The 14,214-nt window shown below is 35.5% G+C and overlaps 1 protein-coding gene across 2 annotated transcripts in view; it reads right to left on the bottom strand.

Annotated features, from left to right (window-relative positions):
- The window catches only part of LOC136032330 (protein cycle-like), a 158,159-nt gene that overhangs the window by 122,768 nt on the left and 21,177 nt on the right, over positions 1-14,214 (bottom strand). The window lies entirely within an intron of this gene.

Here is a 14,214-nt window from a genome sequence, read left to right on the forward strand (position 1 = left end):
TTCGCCCCCAGTCTATAGGTTGCCAGGCCTCCTTAATCGGAACGAAAATAGTGAGCTTCGAATCGATTTTGCGCTCTCGAATGACATAGTTATTGGTGGGAGTTTGTTCCAACACCCTGATATCCACAAATATTCCCGGACCTCTGCAGATGGCGTAACCAGAAATCAGATCGATCACTGCCTAGTGAATCGCAAATGGCGCACTAGCCTCATGGACGTACGCTCACATAGAGGAGCTGATGTAGGGTCAGATCGCAGCCTGATGATTGCCAAATTTAAGGTTAAACTGAAGAAAAATGTTAAACAAGCACTCTATCCAAACCCACCTTTTGACTCATACTTCATAACGCAGTAAAAACCAAACTTCGTGATCAAACTTTTTAACAGATTTTTAACAGAGTCACCTTCCGTGCCAGAAAATCCAGACCAAGAAGAATTGTGGGAAGCCCAGATCAAGAACCATCTGGTGTACTCGTAACTAAACTAGCAGCAGTGACTGAGTTATGGGCATCTCACTTTGAAAGACTCCTCAATAGGCCACTACCCGATGAGCCAACCGACATCCCCGCAACGCCATCCTTTTTCCTAAACATTAGTGCGGAGCCGCCGTATGCTGCAGAGATTCAAGCAGCTTCCAGGACATTGAAGAATGGCAAATCTTCATGAGAAGACCGTATATCAGCAGAGATGATAAAGGTCTCAGTTGCAGCACTATTAACACTAGGGACCGTCTTCTTCGTTACAACATGGGAAAAGGAAAAGGTACCAGTTGATTGGAAGCACAGCATACTAATATACCTGTTCAATAGGAGTGATGCCAAGTCCCAGGATACTGGCGAGGAATAAGCTTGCTTTCGGTCCCCAGTAAACTACTGTGTCACGGCATTCTGAAGAGAATCCAAAATGAGCTCGAAAAGAACCTAAGGGACGAACAATATGGATTCCGCCCGAACCGTTCTTGGGCTGATCTTACTTTTACTTTGCAAGTCATCATTGAAGAAAGTCACCAATGGCGCTTAAAGCTTTACATGATTGTTATAGACTTTGAAAAGGCCTTCAACTCTGAAGATCGGGCAAGTCTGTGGAATATCCTTCTTTTTTAAGAGATCCCAAGTAAAATAATCACAATTATCATAGATCTTTACGAGGACAGCGAGTCCTGCATCAATACACCCGAAGGCCAAACCCGACACTTTTGAATTCTATCTGGCTTCCAACAAGGGTATGTACTGTCGCCGTTACTTTTCTTCAGAATCATTGACTTCATTCTCCATAACTCCACGGCTAATGGTATCATACTTTCTGCCGAAGTGATAGTTGATGACCTAGACTCTGCAGATGACATTACAATGCTACAGTCGTGCCAGCAATGTCTGCAAGAGCTTCTAAACAAGGTCAGCGAAAAAGCAAACCAACTTGGCTCCAGAATAAATTCGAGCAAAACCAAAACAATGGTGACTACTGATTTCCCACTTCTTATCAGATGTGGATATGAGGAAATCAAAAAGTCGTGGAATTCAGGTACCTTGGAAACATAGTGGAGAATACGGGATCAACATACAAACAAATAATGACCAGAATAGGTCAGGCGAACGCTACCTTCAATAGGCTCAAGCGCACATGGAAGCCGAAAAATTACTCGACCAGGCTTAAGTTACACCTGTTCAACAGCAACGTCATTCCAGCCCTCCTTTAGGCAGCCGAAATCTAAAGTTTGAACCAACAACAGGAGAAGAGAACCCTTGCATTCGAGAATAATTGTCTAAGAATTTTTAATATTCAATGGTCAGACAAAATCACAAATGAAAAAGTCCGCAAATTTGTCAACCAGCCTCTGGTGACAGATATAATTAGAGCTAGGAGGTGGAAATACTTGGGCCATGTTCTTCGAGCGCAGGACACCCAGATCCAAATAGCCACTTTACATTGGCGCAAAAACGGAAGTCGAAGGCGGGGAAGACCTCGGAACACTTTGCATCAAACATACCAGTCTGATCTGCGCAGCATCCATGCTTCTCTTCAACCCGATTGGGAAGACATATACGGAGCTGCTCCATTCAGAAGAGATTGGCGAAGTCCCATGGATGCCCTGGGTGCATCTGGCGGCACGGGTAGAAATTGTATTTTCAGGAATTTTACTAGCTCAACTACAGTAAAGGAAAATAGTTTCTATATTTTTTTTGGAAAAACGAGTTTTGAATCGATAAGCAACAAAATTAAAAATGGAAAGCAAATATTTCAATTAGATCACCGATAACCGATTTCGGGTGATAGGGGTATAAGCGAAGGGTACCAAATCAGGAACATGCAGGGAGGAAGCAAGGATTTGTTCTATTCTCTCCATAAAGATGCAAAAAGACATTTTTCGAAATTTCAAGGGTAATTTTCACTTGAGGAAAACCAAAACATCAACCTAAAGGTATTTTTCCATATCTGGGGGGGGGAGGTAATTTAACCCATTCCTATTGGTGCACTTGAATAGAAAATGGTAAAGAAACAACAATTATCAATTACATTGATAAAGAGTATTATAATTCTAATGGTTTCTAGTCAATATTCTAATGATTTACGTGCTGATTTAATAATTTTTTTCAAGAATCTAGTGATTGTTCTTTCACCGGATAGTAACTCTGCACCTAACACAAAACACCATGGACGCTAATAGTATGCTTCCAAGTTCACTGGTTGCTTTTTTGTTTATTATTCTCTTCATATACATTTGCAAGTATCGAAAAATTTAAGCGATTAAGATACAAGTGTTTTCAATTTTCTGTTACTGATCCCCCCCCCCAGTGAAATTCAAAGTCGATGACATTAATTGGAAAAGGATTTCCCAGATCTTGTATTTTATTGAAATGTTTATACGGCATTATGTTGCTTTTTATGGCTTTTGAACGATTCCCTACTTGTTTCTTCTTGCTCCCTACTTATGGCTTCTGAACGATTCCTTTTTTATGATTCCCTACTTGCATTGGTTGCTTTTTCGTGGAAAGTGAATTCAAAATTTAGCCGTATTCACCCTCAGTCCCCATCAAAAACTGGAACGATGGGCGAGCTTTTTTCCTTTGCTTTTTACAAGAAAAATCTCGCTTTATTGATATATTTTTATATCTGCTCGAAACTTGTGCTTTGCCAGCGCATTTGATGTGTCATTGCTCATTATCCCCGTTTTTATTGCCTCTGAAGACGAAGGTTTTTTATATGATGTGACCGGTTGTTACTTTTGACTGAACGGGTGGTTATATTGCAGTTTATGGACTGTGACGTTGTCATCTACGAGGCTGTCCTAAAGAAACGGTGACATTAACCTTAAAGCGGTCATTCCAGTTGCGGATATGTGATTCAGCTACATTATGCTCAGAGTGGGTAGCATAGCAAAAGACTAGATATCTAGCTTGATTTTTCTGGTCTTTGATGATTTTAATAACTACTGATGGCCATAAGGGGTATCCCTGAAGTGAAGCTAGGACAATATCAAACGGTTTGTATTTTTCCATTTTACGATCTGCAGTCGCGAGGGGGGAACACTTCAGGTAACAAAGTTCAACAACAAAATGTTCCAATTTGCCACCCCAAAGTGCTCACGTTCATAAAATGCGCTTGGTTTTTCACGAAAGTTCGTCAAATTTCAGCAAGGACTATATCTGATTCAATTGTAAACTTGTTTAGCTCTTCACTCTTGGAACTCTGGCAGTGAAATACTTTACTATCACCTAATTATTTCTATGTGGTTACTTGAGGATCACTGATCTTCCAACTGTGCATTCTGCACTGTAATCCTGCCCCGAACTCTATTCTTTGGTGGGAACACTTCTTATTTATTTACTCTAAACGAATTATTTATTTACCCGATTAATTATTTATATACTTATTTAATAAGAACACTTCTTATTTATTTATTCTAAGCGAACTGTTTATTCACTCGATTAATTATTTATTTACATATTTAATAAGAACACTTCTTATTTGTTTACTCTAAACGAATTATTTATTTACTTGATTAATTATTTATTTAATTATTTAATAATATCACTTCTTATTTATTTACTCTAAACGAATTATTTATTTAAGAACACTTCTTATTTATTTACTCTAAGCGAATTATTTATTTACTCGTCTAATTATTTATTTACTTATTTAATGAGAACACTTCTTATTTATTTACTCTAAACGAAATATTTATTTACTCGATTAATTATTTTTTACTTTTTTAATAAGAACACTTCTTATTTATTTACTCTAAACGAATTATTTCTTATAAGAACACTTCTTATTTATTTACTCTAAACAAATTAACTATTTACTCGATTAATTTTATATTTACTAATTTACTAAGAACACTTCTTATTTATTTACTCTAAACGAATTTAAAATTATCTGTTTGTGTGTTCTTTTAGTCATATGTCTATTGTTGCGCAATAATAGACAAATCAAAAATCTTCCAAGATCCGGACAAAATTATGCGGAGACAAAAAATGACTGGGAAAGATCACGTAATATTAAAGACAAACGTTCGAAGATATGGAAAAACCTGCTCAATCGCTCGTCACGATTATCTGGCAAACATATTTGCTAGCCTACCCAGGACTTCTACATACACTGCTTATTTGTGCATCATCTACTAGTCTACTTAGTGACGCCAGATGGAACATAATTTTTACTATTTTTGCCGCATTATTTATGTGGGCACCCATTGAACTTAATCAGGTCAGCACATATTTTTAAGTATTTTTTTTTGGATTGCGGCGCATTCTCGATCGAAACATCAGGCCTTCGGCAACTTTTTGGCTTTTTGGATGTGCTATTTTATAGCAGACATCTGGCAATTAATTGTGTCAAACAGTTCGAGGTAATGAACTGTAAGTAAAGAGTGAAACGTCTTAATAGTAACTGAAACTCTTGAAAATACAGTTTTAATAACAACAGGTACATCAACAGGATCAAACTTTTATGTTGATTCAAAATGTACCAAGTTCATTAAGTTTAATGTTACTCATCAAACCATACAGTCTTGAATAAGTATGGCAGATTTTTTAAGGGGAAAAAAACCCATAAACAACAAGCAATCTTAATGAAATGAGACATCATCAGATTCAGCATATCAGACGACCCTAATATAGTGGCTTCAAGCTCATGTATACAAAGATGTGGAATTTCGCATTTTTATGGCAAAAGAAAGATCACGGATGGGTGTTAATTTTTCCCCCAGGGAAGTTCATATCAAACCAGCTAACCTAGAAGATCGGGAGAAGGATCAATTGATTGGAAGTCAGATGTTCTCGTACCCTTTGCAAGTCAAACATTTCGTGGTAACGAACTGTAGTAAGGAGCGACCAGGCTCAATAGTACCCGAAACTAAAAAAAAAACTGAAATTTGATACCAATATATACATCAAAAGAATCAGAATTTTACGCTTATTTAAAAAATTATAAGTTTCATCAAGTTTAATCTTTACGAGCCTGCGTAAACTAGCCTTACTTTCAAAAAAGGGGAAACATTGCCAAAGAGTGATACAGTCTTAGTGAAAATTACACCATTAGAATGTAATTTTTTTTGCAAGAAGAAAATCACAGATGCGTGTTTATTTGTTTATGTTTTTTGTTGTTTTTTTTTATAGGGATGATTGTATCAATAAAGTGGCCCTAGAATGTTGCAAGAGGTTTCATTTTAACGGAAATTAAATGTTCTTGTGCCCTTTTTAAGTGACCAGACAAATCAGAGGGCAAGTAGGCCCCTCCCACGCTCAGTTTTTCCAAAGTCACTGGATCAAATTTTTGAGATAGCCATTTTGTTCAACATAATCGAAATATCTAATAACTATGTCTTTGAGGACGACCTAATCTCCCACAGTCCCCAGGGGAAGGACAGAAAGTTATGAACTTAGCCCAATGTTTATAAATAGTATTAGTTATTGGGAAATATACTGACGCTTTAAGGGAGATTTTTTTCAGGTGGTAGGGGATCCGGGGAGGGGTTTACGTGAGATGATCTTTCCATGGAAGAGTTTATCGTCGGGGAAGATAATTTCCATGAAGGGAGTGCTGGATTTTCCAGCGTTATTTAAAAAAAAAACGAGAAATTAAATAAAAGAATAAGTTTTTAACTCACAGTAAGGAGCAACATAAAACTTAAAATGAACAGAAATTATTACATATACGAGGGGGTTCGTCCCCTGCTCAATACCTCGCTCTTTACGCTAAAGTATTTTTAGTAATTTTAAAAGAGCTGTTTATTCTAATTAAACGGCCTTTGTGATTCAGGGATCCTTCTAAAAGAATTGGAACAAAATTTAAACTATAGTGTAAAGAGCGAAGTATTGACAAGGGGGCGGACCTCCCCCCCCCCATATACGTAACGAATATAGATGTTCGTTATGTACGTTAATTTGTAAGTTACGTATATTTGTAACTAATAAAAACGTTAACAAATAAAATTAAAAGTTCTAGTAGCATTTTTAAGTAATCATACAAATTGAACAATAACTAGTGAACAGCAAATTGAAAAGCCATTTGGTCAAAAAACAGCAAATTGAAAAGCCATTTGGCCAAAAAAGTAAATTTAATATACGAATCTCGTTTTAATTATTCATGTACAGTGAGCCAAAATAAAAACCTGCATTAGTTCAAAAACATTCAGAAATTAAATAAAAAATAAGTTTTTCAACTGAAAGTAAGGCGCAACATGAAAAGATAATGCGAACAGAAAGTATTACATATATGAGGGGGTTCGTCCCCTCTTCAATACCTTGCTCTTTACGCTAAAGTATTTTTTGTAATTCAAAAGAGCTATTTATTCTAATTACACGGCCTTTGGGACTGAGGGATCATTCTTAAAAAATTGGAACAAAATTCGAACTTTAGTGTATAGAGAGAGGCATTGACTAGAGGGCGAACCCCCTTATATTAAACATACAAATATAGAAGTTAAATAAAACACTAAAACACTGAAGTGCTTTACTGTTTTAAAAAGTAAAGTTGTGAGAAAGAGTCAAACTTTATCGTAAAGAGAAGGGAATTGAGGAGGGGACAGCCTCTTTCATATACGGAATACTTTCTGTTCGATTAAAGTTTAATGTTGCTCTTTACTTTCGGTTAAAAAAAGCTTGTTTTTTATTTAATCTCTGAACCTTTTTCTAATTAATGTAAGTTTTGACTTTGGCTCACCGTACATGAATAATTAAAACGAAATTTGTATATTAAATTTACTTTTTTGGCCAAATGGCTTTCTCAAAGTTTTGATCGGACGATTCTGGGAAAAGGGGCGGGGGAGGGGGCCTAGTTACTGATCAATTTGTTTGATTACTTTAAAAAACCGCTAGAACTTTTAATTTTATTTACGAGCGTTTTTATTAGTAATAATTATTGCCTAGTTACTGATCAATTTGTTTGATTACTTAAAAAAACCGCTAGAACTTTTAATTTTATTTACGAGCGTTTTTATTAGTAATAATTATAATTGACTTACTAATCAAATTACGTAACGAACTTCTATATCTTTATATTTTTATTACGTATATAAGGGGGTTCGCGCCTTCGTCAATACCTTGCTCTTTACACTAAAGTTCGAAATTTGTTCCATTTTTTTTTTAAATGACCCCTGAATCACAAAGGCCGTTTAATTAGAATAAATAGTTCTTTTGAAATTACTATACTTTAGCGTAAAGAGCGAGGTATTGAGGAGGGAACGAACCCCCTTATATACGCAATAATTTCTTTTCGCTTTATCTTTTAATGTTGCTCCTTACTTTATATTGAAAAACGTGTTTTTTATTTAATAACCAGAGATTGGAGGGTAGCTAGCCCCCTCCCATGCCTCTTTTTTCCCAGTCATCCGATCTAAATTTAGAGATGGCCATTTTATTCAGCATAGTTTAAAGGACCTAAAGCTATGCCTTTGAGGATAAACTGACCCCCATTGTTCTTGAGGAAAGGGCTGTAAGTCATGAAACTTTCCTATAGTTTGTGTATAGTGCTAGTTATTGGGAAGTCTATTTTGGAGGAGGATTTCTGCTTGGCATGATTTACTAAATTGAAAATTTTCCATGGGGAGGGAAGTTTCCAGGGTGAGTTTTCCAGGGGAAATTTAAGACTAGGCGAACTTCCCAGAATTCCTTCACCTTACTTTGTCCATGCTGTTTAAATTCAATGTATGGAGGTATCACGGAGGAAAATTTTCCATGGGAGGGGGGAGTCCGCAAGAGAAAATAGCCAAGGAAAATTTACCTCGGGAGCAAGTTCCTACTAGTGGTGGGAGATTTTCGTGAAAAAATGTCCACAGAGGGGGTTATCCAACATGATTTGAAAAACGATCAGAAATTACAGTCTTGCTCAAAACAAATATGCTAAAGAGAATTTTTGTGGCAGAATTGTCTGCAATAATCTTACCAGGAGAATATTCAGCAAGGATGGAATTGTCCGGGGGAGGATATTTTACGCAGGAGGAACTTTGCTTTGGGGTATTTTCTGTGGAGGACAATGATTTTACATGGAGGGAAGCTGGAAGTCTCGGCTTTACTTGAAAAAAAAAAAAAAAAAATAACAAGTTTTTTTTCAACTGAAAGTAATATGCAGCTTTGAATCAACAAACAGACATTATTCTGTATATGAGCGATGTTGTGCAATTCCCGCGCTCTTTACGTTAAAGTTTGGCTTTTAGCCCCAATTCTTTAAGAATGACTCCTGAGGCACAAGGGCGGTTTAATCAGGATAAGAAACTTTTTTAAGAGTTTGAAAATACTTCATCGTGAAAAGCGAGGTATTGAGGAGAGGGCAACACCCTTTATATATAGGATATATTCTGTTCATTTTAAGTTTCAATGTTGTTCCTAACTATCAATTGAAAAAACTTGTTTGTTTTTACTTTATTTAATTCGATAACAGGCCATCAAGAATATGAGTTAAAGTAACCTTTATTGAGCAATATTCAACATCAATAAATTGGATTAAGCATTGGTATCAAAATGTAAGTATTGAAAAAAAAAGACTCTTAAAATGTTCAAACGTCAATAGCAGTAAAAGTGAGTACAGCTTAGGCATTTTACTGTTGATTAAAAAATTTGAAATTTAATATTAACAATTTTATGATGGTTGAAGTGACAGGTACCACCTAATAAAGATGAACCACAGCCCATAGTAACCACAATTTTAAATACATTGTTTTCTTAAAACTGCCTAGTGAAATGCTGTATCAAAATGTTAACAATTTTTTCGAATAACCTTTAAAGTAAAATATTTTTTCGAAAACAAATTTACAGGAAAGAGCCTGACATTCCTCAAAATGCGTTGGATGTATATGGAAAGTACACCATTGGAATCTTCATTGTCAAAAACCTCATACAGGAAAGTTAAAGCCCCACACATGCTGATCATTGGGGTGACATAAATAGATACAGTTAGGTGTAAGGGAATATGTCTAGAAGTGGGTTTTAATTTGTCAACAGATGGTAAGTTTAGTAAACGAGTAGAGATAAGCCCGACAAAAGAGAAACAATGTTCTTATGTCCTGGTTGTAAGCAATTGGCAAAGATTGAAGGTGGATATCAAATATTTCTTGCTAAAATATTTCAGCTTAGGAATTATGTGTGAGAGTTCTTGGTGCAAGCTTATTTGGTGATTCAAGGGACCTGGAGCTGACATCATTGAGAAGTAGAAGACTGGTAACTATGATTAGGTTTTGGCAAAAGCTCCTAAGGATTTGAAGGCTCAAAGATATGCAAAGATATGCTGCTTCTTGCAAAAGAAGCAGCATATCTGGATTTCCTGCATAAGAATAAGAATTGTTTGTGGCCAAGAAGAATAAAAAGAATACTGGGCAAATGTGACTTGAGTGAGCTATGAGACAAAGGTGAACATGTGAATATAGATGTCAGTATAATAGCAGAAAAGTTGCATAAGATCCTACAGGACCCAGAAATCCTTATTCGGCATGAGGAGGTGGCAAAGACCCAATCACTAGATTTGTTTGCACAAATTACAGAGGCATGAGGGGAGGAGAAAGTTTTTTTTAAAGCAGGAGTTAGATCTTGATGCCCTCTCAATGTGGGGAAAACCTGACAACTAGAATGTACTATCCAGAAATGTAAGGTCATACACTTTGGAGCAAATAACCTTCAAAGCCAATACTTTTTCAACTACAATGACGATTCAAACAACCACTTGCAACCAATTACTACAGCAAAGATCTGGGGGTCTTGGTTGATGATATCCTCAAATTCAATTTGCACACACAGACTATTGTAGCCAAATCTAATCAAATTCTTAGTATAATAACAAGAACATTCTGCAGTAGATGTCCACTAATGATTACTAAGCTCCTAAAGGGACTAATTTGACTAAAATTAGAACTTAAGATGTTCATTGCTACTCCAGTTAACAAGCTTGGCTAATCAGTCCTGGAAACTGTGCACCAGTGAGCAACAAAATGCATAAGACACTATTAAAGCTTGTCATATTCTACCCAACTTTAAAGGCTTAAAATACCATCTCTCACATACCAACATAGGTAAGGGGACACAGGCCTGTTAATGGCATATAAATTGATCAGCAACCATGATATCATTCCAAACCTATTTCAGATGGACAGTTTTTCAACAACAATAGGGCACTCCCTGAAGCATTACCAAAGATGAACTAATATCAGCCTGTAAAACAAATTTTTCTCCAAATGTAGGGATGGCCAATGGAATTCCTTAGCCAAAATACAGTCTTTTCCCCTAGCACTGGAGCCTTCAAGTCAGCTGTCAACTGAAAATGGAGCAGTAAGCCATGGTACACAGTTCAGGGTGTGCTTGATAAGCTGAGTCACCAATATCATTTACTGTTATCATATTTTTAATGGCATATAAATTGATCAGCAACCATGATATCATCCAAAACCTACTCCAGATAGACAGTTCTTCAACAACAATAGGGCACCCCCTGAAGCATTACCAAAGATGAACTAACATCAGCCTGTAAAACAAATTTTTCTCCAATGGTGGGGTTGGCCAATGGAACTCCCTTAGCCAAAATACAGTCTTTTCCCCTAGTACTGGAGCCTTCAAGCCAGCTGTCAAATGAGATTGGTGCAGTAAGTCATGGGTGTGCTTGATGAGCTGAGTCACCATTATCATTTACTGGTACCATATTTTTATGGTATTGTATTTTTTATGGCATATAAATTGATCAGCAACCATGATGTCATCCCAAAACTATTCCAGATAGACAGTTCTTCAACAGCAATAGGGCACCCCCTGGAGGATTACGAAAGATGTGGGGTTGGCCAATGGAACTCCCTTAGCCAAAATGCAGTTTTTTCCCCTAGTACTGGAGCCTTCAAGTCAGCTGTCGACTGAGATTGGTGCAGTAAGCCATGGTATACAGTTCAGGGTGTTCTTGATAAGCTGAGTCACCAATATCATTTACTGTTATCATATTTTTATGGTATTGTGTTTCTAATGGCATATAAATTGATCAGCAACCATGATATCATCCCAAACCTACTCTAGATAGACAGTTCTTCAACAACAATAGGGCACCCCCTGAAGGATTACCAAAGATGAACTAATATCAGCCTGTAAAACAAATTTTTCTCCAATGGTGGGGTTGGCCAATGGAACTCCCTTAGCCGAAATACAGTCTTTTCCCCCTATTACTAGAGCCTTCAAGCCAGCTGCCAACTGAGGTTGGTGTGGTAAGTCATGGTGCACAGTTCAGGGTGTGCTCAATAAGTTAAGTTACTATTATCATTTACTGTTATCATATTTTTAATGGCATATAAATTGATCAGCAACCATGATACTATCCCAAACCAACTCCAGATAGACAGTTCTTCAACAACAATAGGGCACCCCCTGAAGGAATACCAAAGATGAACTAATATCATCCTGTAAAACAAATTTTCCTCCTAGTACTAGAGCCTTCAAGCCAGCTGTCAACTGAGATTGGTGCAGTAAGTCATGGTGCACAGTTCAGGATGTGCTTGATGAGCTGAGTCACCATTATCATTTACTGGTATCTACAGGATTTGTCCTTATTACTGGCAAGTGTAATTTAAGGCGATAAATTTTACTGTTTACTTTACATAAAACTGGGGCAGTATAACATCTTCTTTATGACATTAAATGTGTCATCTATAACAGCTATATTCAAATATGTTCTGATTATGACAAAATCATACAACAGTGAGATAAAACAAAAATATTTACTTTAGCTGAAAATATATTTTGTATATTTTTTTGAAATATAAAGGAAAGATCAAAATAGTCACCTGTGTGACTTGTTCCATTCTGCCCTTAAAAGAATGAGGTAGAAAAAGTCATCTGTATTACTTGAGTTCTATTCTGTAAAGTTAGCCTAAAGAAAACATAATATTGTCTTATGTTTGACTCTTTACTTTTTTCTTTATAGTAATAATTACCTTAATTTGCACTTCAGAACAAAATAAGGTCCAATGTTAGATTGGTTCAGCTTTTTTTTGAGATGGCAATTAAAACACTTTACACAAAATGTAAAAAAGGGAGAGTTGTAACTGTGTTTGTAGCCCTGTAAGATGCCTTCTGGAAACTTATCTCTTATAACCACCAAACTCGAGAAGTTAAGTTAGGTTAATCCTAATAAAACATCCCTAATTATGATGCAAATAAAATACTTTAGGAATAAAATCATGGAAACTACAACAGAGAATTATGGAAATCAGGCCCCCCAGAGCACATTATATTAAATGGTTTCTAATGAATAAAATACCAACTAAAATATTTAATCAAAATATACCTACAATATAATGTAGACACACTCTCTCATGCTAAACTTCAAGAAAGTACAGAAAGAAACTTGTTCTGTCAGACCAAGAACTATAAGAGATAAGTACCACCTTCTGACTAGGAAAGTGAGTGCTAGAGATGTAATTTAAGACCACTTGGTAATAATGAACACAGTTAGGTATGATCAAGGGAATCATTCTTATGTCATTCAGAGTAGACACCACTGTACAACATCAATTTCTGATTATTTAAGTTGTTTAGATATGTAAGTTGGTTGGGTATAACAAGCATCATCAGCTGCTAGGGCTAAAGTATAGAAGGTCTGTATATATAATATGTTAGCTACAATTATCCTGGGATCAAGAAGTAAGTTTTTTTTCTGACTTCACACTGTCAATAAACTTTATAAACATCCCCCCATCCCAATATGCAAATATAGTTAAAATTATTTATTTCCAATCTATTTTGTCAATTCTTTGTCTCTTCTTGCACTAAGTTGACATTCTCTAGTTTAAAGTGCATCAATGCTTGTACAACTTGAGATTCAGGGAGTATATAGTATCAAACAACTACCCCATATATATATATATATATATATATATATATATATATATATATATATATATATATATATATATATATATATATATATATATATATATATATATATATATATATATATATATATATATATATATATATATATATATATATATATATATATATATATATATATATATATATATATACTTGAAAATCAATCTTCTGCTTAAATGAAGTACAATAAAACTGTTTTTTTGCTCAATCAATGAGGCTTCAAATTTCTGGAAATATATTTGCTAAGTTTTGACAAGGCCAATTAATATGGCTTAAAATTTTACTCAAAATAAAAGAATTTGAATTTTCGGAACTAAAATCAGAAACAATGAAACTGATGCCTGAAAACTAAGCTAAAATGTTGTTTTGTCAATATTTCAATAAGTACAGACCTGAGAAGTAAGCAAATTTCTAAAACTTAGAAATCAGAAGAGGATTCATATAGAAGCTTGGCAATATCTTTCTAGAGTCCTGGATTCATTATTGAAAGTTTTATTTTCCTAACCTAACCCCTTTCCAAGACAGCAAAAAGTAGATTAACAAGAATTTTGTCATTGTTTGGCTTATAAAGCTTCTTAGAGTGACCCTGTGTATGTCTTTTTTAGGATAACTGAAGGTAAAATTCAAGTTGCTATCTCATTGCAACTGACTTCTGCTATCTCACTGAATTGACTTCTTGCTATCTCAGAAAGGGTTTAGATTAGGAAAATGAAACTTTCAGGGATGAACTACAGACTACAGACCTGGGAAGGCATTTTGAAACAACTATCTCCACTCCTTCTCCCTCTAAAGGGCCCTGACCTTTGATGACCTTAAAAAATATGTGTGTTATAAAAGTGAAACTTGCACAATAGACCTTCTGCTTAATTGAAGTATA

This window comes from Artemia franciscana, chromosome 10, assembly GCF_032884065.1.
Source record: "Artemia franciscana chromosome 10, ASM3288406v1, whole genome shotgun sequence".
NCBI classification, from domain to species: domain Eukaryota; kingdom Metazoa; phylum Arthropoda; class Branchiopoda; order Anostraca; family Artemiidae; genus Artemia; species Artemia franciscana.